The sequence below is a fragment of the Oryctolagus cuniculus genome, chromosome 2, assembly GCF_051225735.1.
Source record: "Oryctolagus cuniculus isolate XC-2025 breed Fujian yellow rabbit chromosome 2, ASM5122573v1, whole genome shotgun sequence".
Lineage (NCBI taxonomy): Eukaryota > Metazoa > Chordata > Mammalia > Lagomorpha > Leporidae > Oryctolagus > Oryctolagus cuniculus.
Genome location: NC_142868.1, coordinates 110,148,122 through 110,168,545, shown reverse-complemented (window position 1 = coordinate 110,168,545; position 20,424 = coordinate 110,148,122). Strand labels below are relative to the sequence as shown.

Here is a 20,424-nt window from a genome sequence, read left to right as displayed (position 1 = left end):
TTTTACTAAATTTTTTTATTTAGTAAATATAAATTTCCAAAGTACAGTTTATGGATTACAATGGCTCCCCCCAATAATTTCCCTCCCACTCGCACCCCTCTCATCTCCCGCTCCCTCTCCCATTCCATTCACATTGATTCATTTTCTATTCTCTTTATATAGAGAAGATCGATTTAGTATATATTAAGTAAAGATTTCATCAGTTTGCACCCACACAGAAACACAAACTGTGAAATACTGTTTCAGTACTAGTTATAGCGTTACTTCACATTGGACAACACACTAAGGACAGATCCCACATGAGAAGTAAGTACACAGTGACTCCTGTTGTTGACTTAACAATTTGACACTCTTGTTTATGGCATCAGTAATCACCCTAGGCTCTAGTCATGAGTTGCCAAGGTTATGAAGCCTTTTGAGTTTGTGGACTTCGATCTTATTCTGACAGGATCATAGTCAAAGTGGAAGTTCTCTCCTCCCTTCAGAGAAAGGTACCTCCTTCTTTGATGGCCCCATTCTTTCCACTGGGATCTCACTCACGGAGATCTTTCATTTAGGTCTTCTTTTCTTTTTTCTTTTTTTTTTTTTCCTGAGTGTCTTGGCTTTCCATGCCTAAAATACTCTCATGGGCTCTTTAGCCATATCTGAATGCCTTAAGGGCTGATTCTGAGGCCAGAGTGCTATTTAGGACATCTGCCATTCTATGAGTCTGCTGTGTATCCCGCTTCCCATGATGGATCGTTCTCTCCCTTTTTGATTCTATCAGTTAGTATTCGCAGACACTAGTCTTATTTGTGTGATCCCTTTGACTCTTAAACCTATCAGTGTGATCAATTGTGAACTGAAATTGATCACTTGGACTAGTGAGATGGCATTGGTACATGCCACCTTGATGGGATTGTATTGGAATCCCCTGGCACGTTTCTAACTCCACCATTTGGGGAAAGTCTGATTGAGCATGTCCCAAATTGTACATCTCCTCCCTCTCTTATTCCCACTCTTATATTTACCAGGGATCACTAAAAATATGGAATGCTTCATGAATTTGCGTGTCATCCTTGTGCAGGGGCCATGCTAATCTTCTCTGTTTTGTTCCAATTTTAGTATATGTGCTGCCGAAGGGAGCACAGGTTTCCTATTGTAAAGTGGCTCTCCGGAATAAGAATCTAAGAACCTCAAGACCAAGTGTCACACTTCTGAAACTGATATATTTCCATTTGTTTACATCAGACCTTCACTTGTGCTTCCCCTAAACCTATAACAGGTGTATTATCTTAGCACTACAAATCAATTACTTTAATAGTATCTCAGCAACACACATAGATTGTGAGGATTCGAAGAAGATAGATTTCTTACCTGCTCTCCATCCAATTCCTCCTTTGTAGAATTAGCACTTCGCATTTTCTTCAGCTGAAATAGTCCATGGCTATCAGCTAGAAAATGCTTCCTTGCTTGTTACCCTTCATTGGAAACCGAGGAAACACTTAATATGTGTGTTCAAGTGTGTGTGTACAGGAGGGAATATATAGCTGATTAATCAGATATCATAACCTGTCCACAAATCTTCAAAATTTGCAATAAATTACTATATACAAAATTGATACTGATTCATCTATAGATGACCCAAAATTAATTCATGGTAGTTTAGCAAAACCCTAAAAATATATCAGGGTAATTTTATAGTGAATCTAATTATTTGTACTTCAGATCCAAAATGAGGGTAAGATATTACTGCTTATATTATTAGGATACATTTTTAAAGATACACACATATCCAGTAATATATTCAGTAATCTTTCTGGTATGCACTGGGGTTTTACTGTGTGAATATGAAACTAAGGATTCCGATGTTGCATCAAATTATAATCTTTGGAAAGATTCTGAAATTCTGTTGTGCAAAATGTGGTTATTTTTGCTATCAGTTGTCATTCATCCTCATTCCACTGTAAGAAATTTCCACTGAGTCCCCCAAAGCCTCACATGCTGAAAGCTTGAGTCCAAGGTGGTGGATGGTTAATGGAAGGGGTGTTAGGAGAAGATGATTAGGTCATGGCAGCTCCACTTCATGAATAGTTTAGTTTTGGTTTTGCAGACTGAGTTGGATCATACAGGAGTGAATTATTTTAATGAAGAGTATGTTGAGTTTTTAAAATTATTTTTATTTATCCTTTGTTTCTTTGATAGATAGAAAGATATCTTCCATCTTCTGCTTCACTCATCAAATGCCAGCAAAAGAAATGGCCTGATCCAAGCCAAACCAAGACCTAGAATTCAATCTGAGGCCTCCCGTGTGGGTGGCAGGAACCCATCGAGTTGAGTTATCACCTGCTGCCTCCCAGGGTGCACATTAGCAGGAAGCTGAAACTGCAGGCAGAGCCAGGGCTTAAATCCATATACTCTGATATGGGAGGGAGGCATCGTAAGCAGCTTTTAACTACGCACCAAATGCCTGCCCCAGGAGTAGGTTATCTTAACATGAAACCACCCCATGTGCTTCGTCCCTCCTTACACAAGGTCATTTTCCTTTCTTCTTCTCTGTCAGGCTGTGACATGCTATGTAATACTACCAATCGGAATTGTAGGCCAAATAAACCTCTCTTCATCTTAAAAGTACCCAGCAGTCAGTATCTTGTTGAAGTGTTAAAAACAGACTAAGATAAAATTACTACATCAAAGATCTATTAGCTATTAATGTGAAATAGCTCAGATGGGGGGAGAGATGGTGCCTAAACCTCCCCTGACCAATTTCTAAAGGCTTCTTTATCTCTATAGGTTGGTGACAAACTATTGAAGATAGGTTTATTAATCCTCCCTTTCAGTTCTCACACTTATCTGAAGCTGTTCAGAGGGGAGGAGAAGCATGGAAGTGTATTTGGAGAAATGCACTTCACATGCTAGTCTAATGAACAACCTCTTCTAATTTATGTCATATCAGAGGGGAGCACAAATTATGACTGTGCTTAATATGCCTTATTAGTCTGAAATGCTAAAACAAAAGACCTGAGATAGGAAATTTAGAAAGTTAGAAAGTGCTGGAAGAGAGATAGATATTAAAAGAACATAATAGGGTCTTGTGTTGTGGAGCAGATCAATGTACCACTTGCAATGCCAGTATCTCATATATGATGGCTGGTTTAAGTCTTAGCTGCTCTGCTTACAGTCTAGCTCCCTGATAACGTGCCTGGGAAAACAGAGGCAGTCCAAGTACTTGGGCTCCTGTTACCCATGTAGGAGACCCAGATGGAGTTCCTGGTTCCTGCTTTTTGCCTGGCCCAGCCACAGCAGCCATTCTTTCTCTCTCTCTCTCCCACTCCCTCGCCCTCTCCTTCTCTCTCTCTCTCTCTCTCTCTCTCTCTCCTCTCTCCTTCTCAATTTCCCTGCTTTCCTAATAAAAACCCCAAACTTTTTAAAAAGTATTGATTAATTTGATTTATTATTTGAAAGGTAGTGTGACACAGAGAGAGAGAGAGAGAGAGAGAGAGAGAGAAAGAGGGAGAGATATTCCATCTGTTGGCTCACTCCCATCTGGTTCTCCCACATGGGTGCAGGGGTCTAAGTGCTCAGGCCATCTTCCACTGCTTTCCCAGGTGCATTGGCATGGAGTTGGATTGGAAGAAGAATTTTTGGGACTCAAACCTGCATTCTGATATGTTGGCGTCTCATGCAATGGTTAACATGTTATGCCACAATACTGGCCCACAAAAATAATTTTTTTAAATTAATGGCCAAATGATACAGCTACCAATCATCAAAGCTTGAACAGTTTGGAAAATATAATAAGCAGCCTTGTACTGAAGCAGAAGAAATACTCAAAATTTATAATATATGCTCATGAGCCTGTATTTATTAAGAATGTGTCTGGGCCGGCACCGTGGCTCAATAGGCTAATCCTCCTCCTTCGGCGCAGGCACCCTGGGTTCTAGTCCTGGTTGGGGCACCAGATTCTGTCCCGGTTGCTCCTCTTCCAGTCCAGCTCTCTGCTGTGGCCTGAGAGTGCAGTGGAGGATGGCCCAAGTCCTTGGGCCCTGCACCTGCATGGGAGGCCAGGAGAAGCACCTGGCTCTTAGCTTCGGATCAGCATGGTGTGATGGCTACGGCAGCCGTTGGAGGGTGAACCAACGGAAAAGGAAGACCTTTCCCTCTGTCTCTCTCTCTCTCACTGTCCACTCTGCCTGTCAAAAAATAAATAAATAAAAATGTGTTTGAATACAAATAGAAGATGAGACAACTCTTTCTTGTGGACTAATTCTGAATATTTTAAATGCTCCACCTTTCAGTAGGGAGAGTCTAATCACTCACTGATTAAATGTTATTGTTTGCTCATATAATCCCTTCAAATTGTACATGACGGGAAGGGATTGGCTGAAAGAATATAGTGGAGAAATCTGACAAATATAAACTCAGCCAGATGATGCAGGTTAAGAGTTACAGTCATAAATAACCTTGATCTCAGTGCTTGCGTCCCTGGACCTGCATGGAAGACCAGGAGGAAGCACCTAGCTCCTGGCTTTGGATTGGCGCAGTGCCGGCCTTAGCGGCCATTAGGGGAGTGAACCAACGGAAGGAAGACCTTTTTCTCTGTCTCTCTCTCACTGTCTATAACTCTACCTGTCAAAAAAGAAATAATAACCTTGATCTCATGTGCTCAGCCTCCTTCTGAGAACACATCACTCCTTTCTTAATTTTCCAAAAGTCTTAATTTTACAACATATCTTAACAGTGTTATTACACTCTCACCATCTCCCAAGATGGAGGAAAATCCACAGCCACAAAAAGCCTGAGGAGAGAGCACAGCTAAGTGAGTGGGATTTTTTTTTTTTTATTTCAACCATTTTATTTGCAAGTCAAGTTAGTGACTTAACATCATGGTCCTCTTTTTACACAGGTAGCTGATGAAGCCTAGAGTTGCCACTACACCTGCTAAGGCAGCCACAGCAGCCATTGTTTTAGAAGCAACATCTCCAGCCATCCCATGCTCCTTGGAATCCCCAACACCTCTGAAGGAAGAGCCATTTGGTAACAGAATGGGTCCTGGGAAGCTGGCTGTCTCTCTCTCCTCTTCAGTGTTCCCTCACCTGTGTCTAGATGACCCAGGGCAAAGTCATAGAGCACGAAGGAGAGTCAGGAGAATGTTGATTGCAGATTAAGGCACTGCAGTGGAAGTAGACCAGGCTAGAGCGTGCTTGGGCCTCTGATACAAAGGCAAAGGTCTTCACGTCAAACCTCTGGTAGTGCTCAGGATGGGTCACCGAGGAGCCAACTGGGTGGAAGTTAGTTTGATAGTTGTCCAGGCTATACTCACAGCCGTCCATGACAATACTCCACTTGGGAAATTAAATATGAATGAAGTGTGATCTTCAGTGAGAGTGTATCATTGTTTATTAATTTTGACAAATGTGTTGCACTATTGTATGGTTTTGAATATTTGGAAGATATAGAACATGGGACTTCTCTGTGGTACTTCTCAACTTTTCTGTAAATCTTTATTCAAAAATTAAAAATTTGTTACACAAATATACTGAATATACAAAACCAAAAGCAGGAATGTTGTTAAAAATATGCTTCGCACTAAAACATTCAAGCATTGTACCTCACTATTCATCATCTTAGTTTTGCCCACTTATAGGAAGAATAAAATTTGAATGCTTATTTATTTGGCAAATTATTTTGAAAAGAGATATTTGCATACAACAAATAATTATCACTGTGATTGTAATCTTTTTCTGGTAGGGGTGTGTGTGTGGGGGGCTTGTTTGCAATAAATATTACAGAAAAGTGGAGCAATTGCTTGAACCTATCTGCCATATTTACATAACCATATGAAGGATATTCATGTAAGCCAATAAATATTCATCTAAGCTATACCCTAAGAAAAATGGACAAAAATAGATTTCACAAACTAATAAGAATTTAATGCCTGTTGTTGTAATCATGCTTTCTGATTCAATTAGATATATTGTAACTGAGGGGATTGTACAATAATTTAAAAATCATTCTTATTCACTGTCCATGTCTTCCTTTGCCAAGCAACTGTTAATAATTGCTACCTCTTCAGTGAGATGAAATGCTATATTCTCTTACAATTTATGTTTTCAAATTTATTTTTCTGTACTCTTCTAACATAACAGCTTTCAGCCAAAACATTAAATTAAACCTTAAGTTATGGAAGCATTTGTGAAATAACAAATCTGCATTCTCCTTCCTCCCCTTCACTACATTATTGCATGTCATAGTGTCAGAAGCTCTCTGTAAACTAAGATATACTGTGAAATTTAGCTATCTGTTTATCGATGAATCACATAATCATTTAACCACAATTAGAAACAGAATAAATTGTAGCTGCTTCAAATTCTGTTAGCTCATGAAGATGTGCTTGAATGTCAAAATATATTCATAGGAAAAGAAAAAAGTAGCATAAGTAATTTAATTGAGCTGGATTTTTATATTTCACTAATGGGTATAATCACTGTTCCACTGACAGCATAAGTCATTTTTGTGCAGAGCGAGAAACCACTGGGAAACCTATATTTTTCCATTACATGCAATGGTAATATGAATCTGTCCATACTGTCCAACTCCTATGAGCTAATTCTAATTACAAGCTAGTTGCTTTCTGGTAAATTTCAAGATACAAGTTGTTATACTCTTAGAATTAATTTGCTAGGTACAAAATTTGACTCCTTTCAATTTCCCCAGTACATAGTTGTACTTGACCAATATTCTGGAAACTCATATAATATGGGATTTTCTCTTTTTTTTCCAAACAAAATTAATCCCAAACTCTTTAGGACTAAAGAAGTGAACTGTATGTTGTGGTGGTGAGTACCACAGACTCTGAAGACACTCTGCTTCACCCCAGATCTGGTTTAAGCCTTGCATTAGGAAAGCTGTTTAGTACCATTGTAACTTAATGTCTTTATCAAAGGCATTAAGACATGTGATGAGGGGATAGTCAGTAGATAGTTTTGATAGTAGTGAGGAATTCCTATGAGGAAAGTGTAGAGATAATAACTATAGAATTAACATATATTGAGTGATCATTAAGTGCCTGGTGTCACCGTAAAGACTTCACATATTGTAACCAATTTAACTTTCCAAACATGATGGCATTTTTGTAATTGTACTACAATTCCCTCTTCCAAATAGTCCGTTTTATAAAGATAGTTGTTTATTCATTTATAGATGATGAACATTTGAATTCTATATACTTTTTGGTTATTAAGGTTCATGTACAGGTTTTTTGCATAAACATATTTTTGTAGTACTCTTTGTTGTTTATATTGGTTGGAATTGCTAGATCAAATGACAGTTACATATTTGTCATTTGACGTAACTTGGAACAATTTTCTAAAATAGTAGCATCAGTCTGTATTGTCAGTAGCAGTGCAGGAGTGCTCAAATTTCTTCACGCCCTTGCCAACAATTGTTAATGCACTTCTTTTGAATTCTAGTTTTCCTAGTGCGTGTGATGTGTTATGTCATTGTGCATGAATTTTCATTTCCCTTATGACTAATACTGTTGAGTATGTTTGCTGATACTTATTGGACACTTGCATATTTCTTTGTGGAAATGTCTATAAAACTTTTTTGCACAATTTTGAGTTATCTTTTCATTGATCTGTAAGCTCTTTTATTATTTTCAGTATCATTCTCTTATCAGAGATATGATTGCTTTATATTTTCTGCCATTTTGTGTATTGTGTTTTCACTTTGCTTGCAGTGTAATTCAGAGGACAATATTTTGAAATTTTGACAAATGCAATTTATCATTTTTATCATCAATTATACTTTTGGTTAAATATTTTAGAAAGCATTGTTTATCAAATATGATGAAAGCTCCCTCCCCACCTTGTTTTTTTCTTAAAGTTTTATATTTTTACTCCTTACTTTTAGATTTTAAATTGCTTTTTGTTACTTTATGTACACAGCACTGGGTGGGTGAGTTTCCACTTCTTTCTGTTGCATCTGACTATTCAGTTGTCTCAGCATCAATTGTTGAAAAGATTATTTCTTCTTATTGGGACATTTGTCTAAAGACACTTGATCATAAATGCAGGTTTTGTCCTTCTAGATTCTTATTCTAGTTCACCTTCTGTTTATCCTTGTGCCCACGCCATATTGCCTTGATTACTCTCACGTTGTATTAAATTTAATAAATAAGGTTACATGAGTTCTGTAACTCTGTTACTGTTCAAGATCATTTTGGCTATTTAGGGTTTCTTAATTTTGTATATGAGATACAGAATTGATTTGACAATTTCAGCAAAACAAGCAGATGGGATTATGATATAGATTGCACTGAATATGGAGATCAATTTTGAAAATATTGTCATTTCAGCAATAGTAAGTTTTCCAATTCATGCATGTATGATCTATATTTTCTATTTATTTAAATATTCTCTAATTACTTTTTTCAAGATTTATTTTACTATTTGAATGGCAGAGTCTGCTTCACTCTCCAAATAGCTGCAATGTCCAGGGCTGAGACAGACTGAAGCAAAGAGCTAGGAAATTCTTTTGGGTCTCCCATGTGGGTGCAAGGGCCCAAGAACATGGGTCATCTTCTGTTGCTTTCCCAGGCACAATAGCAGGGAGCTGGATTGGAAGTGGAGCAGCTGGGACTTGTACTGGCACCCATATTATTTGTTATTATGATGAGTCTTCCTAATGGATTTATACCACTGTCTTTATCTTCAGTAACAATTTTCTCTTAAATTTAAATTTGACTTATGTTAATATATCCAATCTAGCATTCTTTTGAGTAGTCTGAATGCTTTATGTTTTTGTCCTTAATTGTCAATTTATTTGTGCCTTTGAATTTAAAATGTGTCTCTTACAGATGGTATACCATTGGGTCATTTAAAAATATCCTTTATTCTAATTCATCATTTTCGATGGAATCTTTTTAATCCGTTTCAATTTAATGGAATTACTGTGACATATCTGTGTCAGCTATTTTGCTATGTGTTTTCTTTATGTCATATTTTTTTTGCTTCCGTAATCTTCCATTATTTTCTTCTTTTTGTTAAATAAGTAGTTTTATTTTGGCATTTTAAATTTCTTTTTTTCCTTTATTATATACTAGGAATTATTTTCTTGATGATTTCCCTGTGGGTTAAAATTAATACCTTAATTTATAACAATGTAGTTCAAACTAATGTCATAATTCCAGTAGTGCAAAGAAGCTTTGCTTCTACACTTATCTCTCTCCTTCCTTTAAGTATCAGCATACCAATATCATCTTTATATGTTCTATTCCTCTACATTTTTTACTGTTATTGCTTTATGCCTTTTATCTTTGTAGAAAAAAGGTTTCTAAACAACTTATTTATGTGGAACTGTGTGTTTCCTCACATTCATTTCTCTCACTGATTAATGTTCTTTCATTTTGGATAGAAGAAATATTTCTTATAGGGTATGTCTGTTGGGAATGAATTTCTCCAAGTATTAGTTTATATATTTTATTTTTATTTAATTAATTAATTAATTAATTAATTTTTATTTATTTGACAGGTAGAGTTATAGACAGTGAGAGAGAGAGACAGAGAAAAGTCTTCCTTCTGTTGGTTCACTCCCCAATGGCCGCTACAGCCGGCACTGCGCCGAACCGAAGCCAGGAGCCAAGTGCTTCTTCCTGGTCTCCCATGCGGGTGCAGGGGCCCAAGCACCTGGGCCATCCTCCACTGCCCTTCTGGGCCACAGCAGAGAGCTGCAGTGGAAAAGGAGCAACTGGGACTAGAACCCAGCACCCATATGGGATGCCGGCTCTGCAGGTGGAGGATTAACCTAGTGAGCCACGGTGCCGGCCCCCAAGTTTATCCATTTTAAAAAATTATTTATTTGAAAGGTAGATTGACAGAGAGAGGTGGAGAAACAGAGAGAGAGAGAGAGAGAGAGAGAGAGAGAACATATATTGAGAGATCTTCTATCTGCCAGTTCTCTTCACAAATACCCACAGCATTCAGATATAAGTCAGGACAAAACCCAAGAGTCAGGAACTCCACTCAAGTTTCCTACCTGGGTAGATGGAACCCAGGTACTTGGGCCATCATATGCTGCCTCCCGGGCACATCAGCAGGAAGCTAGATTGGAAGCAGAGAAGACAGGACTTGATTTAACACTCCAATATGGGATGTGGGAGTCCCCAAAGGCCACTTAACCTACTGTACCACAACAGGCATGCTACCCTTAATTTTTAAAAGATCACTATGCTGTGTGCAATTTTTGGTGGACATACTTTTTCTATCCCTTGGAATATGTCACATCAAATGAAGATGAAAAAAACTGAAGAGTGTTTTCAGATCTTTCCTATAGCATGTATGTGGCTCGTAGAGTTCATGTAATAGTCCAGAGCTTCTAGTACATCCTAGAGGGGGACCTCCCATTCCCAAGCTTTGTGTTCTGTAGGTTTTGGTCAAGTACTTACTGCTCCCACTGCAATCTCTGTCTCCAGTTGTTGCAGCATTACGAGCTGTTTTCAGCAATTGCCTCTGGGGAAAATCCTGTTCACACCAGTAAGTCCGAATCAGGTCAAATAAAGAGAAACCTTGCAAATGGAGGTTTCAAAGAAAATGGACACAAGTTGGATAATGACAATTTTCCAGGACGGAGGTTTGAAGGGTACCAAATACATTCTTTCCATTCTGCTTGCTACTGGGCTACTGGTTTCCACCATAATTTGGAGACTATTTTCAAATGCATTGTAGAATTGGGGAGAGGGAGAAAGGACTAAGTTTAAGGAATATTCTATTACTAATAATGCCAGTTAAAAGGCCATTTTTGCCATTATTGCTATGATTTGCACACTTTTATTGAACAAATGTTCCTTGAATTGTTGGTAATATGAATTTTTAAACCTTTTAAAAAGCTTGTTTTTGTCTCTAATTTTGTCTCTTGCATCATTGCTTTTATGGGGAAGTGGGCTTTTGAAGGTTCTGACTCTTCCATTCCCACTGATAGTATTCATGTATGTGTTATGCTTATTTTCACTTTAAATGTGATAATGACCTAGAATATTACTTTTGGTACTATTACTTTCTACCTTCTTATAAGTTGCTTTTCATCTAATTGAATAAAAAAAAACCACATTTCTCAAAAAGACTAGTGATATGGGCTTGCATAGGGTGCTAGTTAGTGAGCAATTGAGTTGAGAGGTTTTCCAGGTTTTCCGTCAGTCTTCATGCTTTAGCCCTCCCTGTCCCACTAAAATCCCATCCCCTTCCTTATTGATGTGACACACCTACTTTCCTATGATATACCTGAGCCTCCTCCAACATGCAGAAGAAGCCATAATGAACTTGTGTACGCTGAGCTCCACATGGATATGTCATGAAGCTTCAGAGAATCTATTTGAATATTCAATTAGGGAACCACCCCCTAGCTCACAAAGAGGGTGACTGAACTGGGGTGAGGATGATTACCCATCATGAGGTTGCTTGTGCTCATTCCTGAGTGTATACTATCCTTTTAGTCTCTTTAAATGAACCCTACTCTATCTATGTCTCCACTTTGAATTCTTCTCTCACACCAAGACAAGAACTTGGAGTAAATCCAGTTACGATACCCACCCCATAAAAGTAGGATCTTTGTAGCAATAATAAAATGATCATGTTTTATTTTGAATCTCAATTTCTTTTTTTTAAAGATTTATTTATTTTAGAGGTAGTGTCATAGAGAGAGAGAGGGAGAGACAAGAGAAAGTTCTTCCATCAATTGGTCCACTCCCTATTATGACCACAATGGCCAGAGCAGGGCTGATCTGAAGCCAGGAGGTTCTTTCAGGTCTCCCACGTGGATGCAGGGACCCAAGCACTTGGGCCATCCTCTACTGTTTCCCAAGCCATCAGCAGGGAGCTAGATCAGAAGTGGAGCAACTGGGACTCAAACCAGCACCCATGTGGGTTGTTGGTGCCACAGGCAGAGGCCTAGCCTACTAAGCCGCATTGCTGGCCTATGATTCTCAATTTCAAGAATGATTTCATAATCAGTGAAAGGTCTAATGGATACAGAGATCAAACCATGCCAGCTGAATTAATGGAAGAGAGAAAGAATGAGACATTACACAGTCCACTGGAAATTACAGAGAATCTCAGACAATGGGCTGATTGTGCATGGGTTAGGGTTTAGTAAAGGAACTCAACTTTTGAGCCATCAGGGGAAAGTGGCATAATTCATTATGAGAATATTGCATGCTTCAGAAAACTCTTTAATCATATTAGAAGGTTGGGGCCAATGGTAAGGACTTTTAATTAGTATTTCATAAAACTCACATAATTTGAAGGTAGAATAGCATAAAATCAAATTGCTTCAATACAAAGTAGGAAAAAAATACTCAAAATTATAAAAAGTTAATCAATGTATTAATATTACTGAATGTTCAAAGAAGAGTTTCAATTAACTATCAATTATATATTCAAACATAAGTAGGATCACAATAAGTAGATTGCCAATACCTTCCTTCTTCTGTCTCTTCTTCTGTAGGTATCCCTATAATACAAATATTTATTCAGTTAATGGCATCCCATGTGTCACGTAGGCTTTTTTCATAAAACATTCTCTCAGACAATCCTCTGAAAATGCAGTTCTTCTCTCATTATTCTGAAAATTTTTTTCTGTCTGAGATGGATGTAGATCCTTTCTATTCAGCAATATTGAAAATGTCCCTTTTTGTCTTTGTATTATTTTTCCATCTATATTTCTAATTTTAATGAATAAAATTATTTTGTTCACCTTTTGGTTCCAAATAACATACAGATATTATCTTACATCCGCAAAGATTTGGCACTAAGGTAAATCTGACCTGAGGATCAAATTGGCTAGTGTTAACTGTCCATTCCAAGAAGTAGCATACAATTCATAACCAAGCTAACTCATTATAAATACTTAACTGGTCTTTATGGATAATACAGGTGTACACATACACACACACAATATCTTAACTTTTCGTACTCCAGAGGTTTATCTTTTTTAAAAAATATTTATTTATTTTTTTGAAAGAATTACACAGAGAGAGAAGGAGAGGCAGAAAGAGAGAGAGAGAGAGAGAGAGAGAGAGAGAGAGAGAGAGGTCTTCCATCTGCTGGTTCACTCCCCAAATGGCTGCAATGGCCGGAGCCATGCTGATCTGGAGCCAGGAGCCCGGAGCTTCCTCTGTGTCTCCCATGCAGGTGCAGGGACCCAAGGACCTGGGACATCATGTACTGCTTTCCCAGGCCAGAGCAGAGAGCTGGAATGGAAGTGGAGAAGCAGGGACTCGAACTGGAGCCCATATGGGATGCCGGCACTGCAGGCACTTCTATGCCATAGTGCTGCCCCCCAAAGATTTATCTATAAAATGAGATAAGTGTGTGTGTGCATGTGTGTGTACGTGCAAATAGGTAAGTAAATATTACAAATATAATTTTTAGCTTCTCTGTTATTGTAGATCAAGGGCTTTCTCTTCCAGTTACTATTGAGCTTATAAATTGAATTTTTTTAAAAAAAATTCGTCAGGCCTGAGAATTTATTATTTGACTCATTTTCATTCTTTCTGCACATCATACTTTGGTTGCTTTATACTCTACACCTATAATTTCAAAACTGATCTTCTAGCAAGGCACAGTGATTGACTCATTAAGGACAAGTTTATGCTTGGGTCTCATTAAACAAAGGCACCCAAAACGATCCACTTGAATCAAAACCAATACACACTTTCTAGGAAGAGTTTCTATCTTCAGTGTGACCCTTAGTTTCTGCAAATCTTTTTTTAAAGACCTATCTATTTATTTGAAATCCAGAGTTACTGAGAACTTCCATCTACTAGTTCACTACCCAGATGGAGGGAGAGACAGACAAAGAAAGAGAAATATTCCATAAACTCGTTCACTCACCAGATAGCTACAATGGCCAGTGCGGGGCCAAGTCAAACCCAGCAGCGAGGATTGCATCCAGGGCCTCACATGTGGATGGTAAGGGCCAAACAGTTGGGTTATCTTCTACTGCTTTCCCCAGGCCATTAACAGGGAGCTGGTTTGGAAATGGAACAGCTGGGATAAGAACAGGCACCCACATGGGGTAAGGGTGTCACAGGCAATGGCTTTACCTGCTATGCTGGCATTACAGCCCCTCTGCAAAGCCTTTTTATTGAAATACCTCTTCGGCTTGTTACATCCAATCCCATCAAATGACATGTTCCTTTTAATAAAGGTAATAATTCCTGAGTATCTCAATTATTGATCACATAATCGTTATCTGAGTATCAAAGCTCTTTAGAAAGCTCTAAGAATTGGTCTTTTAAAAGTCATCATAGGGTTCAGTTTAGAACCCTAATCATTATTTATTTATTTATCCATCATCACTGACTTTGCTTGACTATTATTTATTCCTTTTAATGTCTTTTGCTTAATTTGATAGTCTGAAATTTCTTTGAGTATCTTTGGCCAATGTATGAAGAAACTTCAAAAAGTTCACAGGAAATAAGTACGATGAAAAGATTTCAAAATTTTTGCACCAAAATAAAATTATCTATTAATTCCATTTTTCATGAAGTTACATCCACAAATAGTTATATTTCTCTGGCAGCAAAGAATAGAACACAGTAATACCTATATCAGACATCTTCATAAGAGTTGTTTTTCTCAAGATAAATGTATTCACCAATAAGTAATTTTATATTTTTTTCAGGTGTTTCAGAATATTTAGAACTATACTTTGAAAAGAATCATTATTTTATTCTCAAGGTTAACTTCCTGTTTGCCTAAACCTCATTAGCAATACGCTACTATTTAGCAAATATAGTGGTAGATCCTAGGTATATAATTGTGAATAAAACATACCATGCCTCAATTCTGAAGTGAGAGCAAGGCATTAATTACATATTCATATAACACATATATTTTCACAAACTGAGATAAATATGGTAAGGGAAAAGAGAGATTTCTATGACACTGAGGCAAAAAGTGTCCTACTTGAGGGATCTCTGTGAGTGAGACCCTAGTGGAAAGAAGTGGTCATCAAAGAAGGATATACTTTTCTCTGAAGGGAGGAGAGAACTTCTACTTTGCTATGGCCTTGTATAAATACTGAAGGAGTGTTTGGATTCAAAAGGCTGCCATAGCCTACGCAGCTGATGTCGAGCCCTGGGTGATCAGTGAGGTCATTCAAAGGAGTGTTAATTGCTAAATAAATAACAACAGGAGTCACTGTGCACTAATTTCCCATACAGGACCTCTGTCCTCAAAGAGTTGTATTATGAGAGTTAATAGGAAAACTTGTTCTCAAAGATATACTTCGTTTTAACGTATTAAGTGGAGGATAATCTTATGTCTCATAAGTTTTGGAAAAACCTAAGTGCCCACCTTCATTGCTTGCCTCCTTAGGAGCTTCTGCAGTTAATGATAAAACTTGTTCTCAAGGAAAAAAAAAGCATATTACCACAAAAATTGAAAGAAAAATAAGAAAGGAAGTAGGAGGAAGGGTGAGAGTGAGTGAGGGAAGAAGGAAGGGAGGATGGTGTGGTAAGTGTCATTATGTTCTTAAAACTGTATGTATGAGATATATGAAGTTTGTTCCATTTATATAAATAAAAATTTAATAGAAAAAAGAAATAATATGAGTAAGATAATGGATATAACATGAATAAATCATTGTGTATATATATCCATCATCCATGACACATAAAGTTTATATAAATTTTTGTTCCATTCATATGTGACAGATGAATACATGAATGCAGTAATTAAATAAATAAATAAGTATCAGAATACAAAAAAGAGAAAGTATATAAAAGGGAGAACTGATGTACTTTAAGGTCATGGAAGATCTTGTTTAAGGTGAAGTATTGAACTGTTAACCAAGAGAATAATAATTAACTAGAAACAATGAAATGGAAAATGGTTCATTGGAGGTGAACAAAACAGAAAATTGGCAAAGGAGGAGTATTTCAAGGGGAAATATTCGAGACTCTACAGGAAGACTTTGGCCTTCCAACAAAAAGAGGAATGAAATTCTCTCTGCTGTTGTTGGGAAACGTTTTGGTTGCTCTGAGGAGGACCTTCTTGTGGGGGTGGTTTGGGAGTGACATTGGAAGGCATAGAGACCAGCAGAAGGCTACTGTATTGGTCCAAAGATGATGATGGATTGTGCGAAGGAGGGAGCTGGGACTCTGTTGACAGGTATATTCAAGAGTCCCTAGGAGGTAATCCCATTAAGATTTGGTGATATAATGAATGAAACACAAAGAATATTAAGGAGAATGCCTATGTTTTTGTGCTGCACCGGTTTCTGGGGAGATTATGGGACACTCAGCAGAATTGGGATGTGAGTGGAGGCCAGATTTGGAGATGTTTGGAAGGTGAGCAGCCAGAGTCTGGTTCTAGGTCTCTTACAAATACTCAATCAAAAATATGGCCTAAGTAGTAATTTCCTCAGTTGTTTAAGTAGCAGAGAGAAAAAGACAGAAGTATGTCTATACCACAGCTCATTGATATCCCCAAAGTATCCAAAATTAAGCCAGGAGAGAGCTCTCACTTGAAAAAAAAAAAAAAATAAGTGAAGGCAACTACAGCTAATTTCGCATGATACTAATTAGCATTGGGCAGATAAGATAAAATAAGATAAAAAAATTATTTTCAAATGAGCTACCAGTCATAATCAAATAGACTGTGAGGACCTGAGTATAAAATCAAACATCTAAAAGCAAAAGCATCAGGGCGTCTACAAGTCAGAACCGAGCTGGTTTAGAGGTTTAGATGTGACCCATGGGGATGAGGGAGCAAGGTGGGTTTCCAGAGGGAGTTTCACGCAGAACCAACCGCTGAAGACCTCAGCAACTTGGAACTGAATAAAAACTTCTGTACTTCTGAAGATAAGATGCCATCGTTAACAATAAATCTGGTTTATTATGGTTCAAAGTAATTTTCAAAAACAGAATTATTCCATACTAGAGGCAAATAATTGTCAGACTAGATAAACTTATGAAAATAGAAGTGTTCTTTTATTTAGCATTAAAATTCTAACAATCCTAAATAATTTGAAATCTATGGAGTGGAAAATTATAATATAATGTTCTGAATAAAACTCTAGAAAATGCAGCTTTCCATAAATGTCTAAAACATTACTACCTTTTTCATGATGAAAAATAATAGATTCATTAAAAATTTTTATTGCTGATATATAAATAATAAATCTGACCTAGACAATTTTAATCCTATGAATATATTGTTGAGAAATTATATTCCATTGAACTTTCTTTCTTCATTCTCTTAAGCTTAAATAAAAGTCCATTTACCTTGGTTTCAAGACCAATACCCTGTTCACTACAGTATGTTTCAGTAAAATCTAAGCATAATAAGTGCTCGTTAATATGTTTTAATAATAATGGGGTTTCTTTTGACCAGGCAACTTTCTCAAATACAGACCCTACAAAATAGGCCTATATCCAAATTTATGCTAATAAAAATAAGCTTTTGACAGCTCACTTCCTGCATAATGTACTTTAAAACAGTATACATGCAAATCAAGTAATCACACGCATGATTATATTCAAAGTTTCAATATTACAATATTACATGGAATATTTTCAGAAGATTTATAATGTGATATTGTGTCAATTTGTTTTATAGCAAGTTGACTCATTATCTGCTAATTTTTTTACAGTGTGATAGAACTTTAATTCTTATTAGTTATAAAAGCACTTTGGGAAATATTATATGAGATTTTTATAAGTGAAAAGTTAAAATGCATCTAGGCTCTACTTGAAAAAGGGAATAAAGATTAATGATTTGACTTCACAACTGTAGGTGTTAAGGGTGTTAAGCATTTTGTCTCTTTTCATTAAATTTCCACAGAGCTGTGATTTTTGCAAAATGTTTTGCCAGGTATGTTGTATTTAAAGTTCAATTTTTTTAAAATAATGAGATATTTTACCTGAGCAGATGTGCCTTTGAAAACAAGTGTAAGAACAAGTGCCTTATTCAGCTTTTGAAAATTATTTTGCCTACTTATCTATGGAAGGCTCACAAGGATTAGCAAGAAAAGATATTCATTTAAAATGCAATCAAACAGTAGGAAATGAAGACATCATGAGAGCAATGATTTCCTAGTCTAGTCAGATGATAATATGAAATACTAAGATGCTGAATGGTATGAAAAGTAGCCCACCAAAATAGCGAAAGTAGGGGAAAAATTGCTATTAAAAGGCATTTTAAAAATTTGCAACCTATAAATACATTTTGATTCTCAAATTTTTTGAACATCTATGTTAGTAGAAATAAAATTATAAAAGGAATCTGAAAATCATTTAATGTGCACTTAATTTACCACTCATTTTAAAGTTGATGTTTCTCTGAAATTATAATATCAGCATCCTTTATAATTTCTCTTGAAGATAATTGTATGCGAATGAAACACTTTGGAAGATAGCAAGTGACTAGAAAAAACATTCATAAGTTATATGTGGTGACTACTTGGCAAGAGCTCAGTTCTCCAGTAACTGTACCTCCCTGAATATCAGTTAAGAGTGAAGTCCTAATTGAAAAATTACCTCTGAGAATTGAAAAGAGATTTCATGAAATTTATTATAGTTGACAAAATTGGGTGGTTATAGAAGAATTCTTAATATCCTCAAACAAGGTTTATTTAATCCTGATTTAGATAAAAATTCAGCAAGCATGACTGCTCCTTTCCCAATCCTAAATTATCGGAGGTCTCCATGTTAGGCAACAGAAGGCGGTAGATGTTGAAGAGTACACTGACAGGAAAAAGTGACAAGTGACATTTGCGATTAATAAGGAGGTAAACCACAAAAGACAAAAACTAACAATTCTGAAAGCAAATATACTGGGCAATTTGTGTCACAACAGGTATTTTTGTACCTAAGAGTCATACTTGATGACATAATTATATTGTGATATATAGCATGGCTTCAAGATATCACTGTTGGTCATGAAAAAAAGGCTTAGGTTTATCCTGTTCATATTGTTAACATGTGTATATGATGGAAAATTGTCCTATAGCCTACTACTCACAGTCTAAAATTTTTTAATGGTTTAAATTAGTTCACTGACCTGAGAACTCAAGAGCAGTGAGGTTTCAATACACTTGATCTTAGCCAAAAGGCAGAGAAGCAATAGAGAAGTGAGGTTTTACTAAATGTTCAGCAGAAAGACAACGATTTTTATTGCTTATTTCAATAACTAGTTGAAAATAATTAGTTTGAAAATAACATACCATCATAGCAACATAACTTCTGGTTTAAGAGTGCCCAGATGTCAATTTCCAGATTTTTCCTCTTCTGCGATTATGGAGTTATCTGTAAACTTCAACTCCTGCAAATATAACTGCACAAAGACATAACTCATTCACTGTACTGTTATAGGAGTTAATGAATTGAATGTAATGTTTGACCTCTATTAATTGCTCAATTCATATCAATTGCCTTTCTTTTCTTTACTTCCTTCCTCCTTACATATCCCTCCTACCAATGTAAGGGAAAATATTTTCCTAAAGTAGAAAACAAGAATACTTAACACTTAAGCCTGTTCAAAAATCTAAATATCTTCTCTGAAATAAACTCACCTGACAATTGTAGAATACAAGCAGTCATCATTATCTAAAACAGCACTTATACTAATGAATGTATTTATGATAATTCTTTCATCAAAAATTAAATTAAACAGATGCATACATTTTACATTGGTGGGCGCACTTGTTTTTCGCATTGTTTCTCTGATCTGCTTATTTTTCTAGGTTCTCTAGACAATGCTACTGATTGAATTTGTGCCTTCTACAGTTTTCTAAGGTGGGATTTGCCCTCTTCCATTATTTCTTAAGGGCTAATCAGGGTCAAAAGATAAAGTTGAAGTGTTGGAATGTGATCAGACACTGTTACAGAGATAAGAATGTTTTAAGGGACCACTCTAGGGATAACCTCACCACAATTTCGGGTGAAAGATGGATAAAGAATAGAAATTCACAAGCATTGAAAGTAAAAGAAATGCAGATACAGAGTGTTAAAGAAAGAAGCCTTTTTAATTGCAATATATATATATATATATATAGTATATATATCTGCATACACACATTAGATAATAAAAAAAGGTCCTTAGAAAAATGAATCTGAATTCTAGGGTGTATAAATATTTTGCTAATATGTATTTTAAATACATTAAACATTTGGAAGAACACTTCTGATTTTCCAAGTGTCTAAGCTGCAAACCATATGTGTTATTCTGTTGTCGTTGTTGTTGTCAAAGATTTATTTAATTATTTACTTGAAAGACTTATTAAGAGGAGAAGGAAGAAGAGGAGGAGGAAGAGAGAGAGAGAGAGAGATTTTCCCAGGCCATTATCAGGGAGCTAGATTAGAAGTGGAGCAACTGGGACTCCATCCAGTGTCCATATAAGATACTGATATGGCAGGCAGCAACTTTACCTGCTACACCACAA

General features: G+C 36.5%; 1 non-coding gene across 1 annotated transcript; it reads right to left on the bottom strand.

Annotated features, from left to right (window-relative positions):
• Positions 1-1,021: 1,021 nt before the first annotated feature.
• LOC127490394 (U6 spliceosomal RNA) lies at positions 1,022-1,128 on the bottom strand. The gene has a single exon (XR_007918356.1). It is a non-coding gene; the product is annotated as a U6 spliceosomal RNA (small nuclear RNA).
• Positions 1,129-20,424: the final 19,296 nt, after the last annotated feature.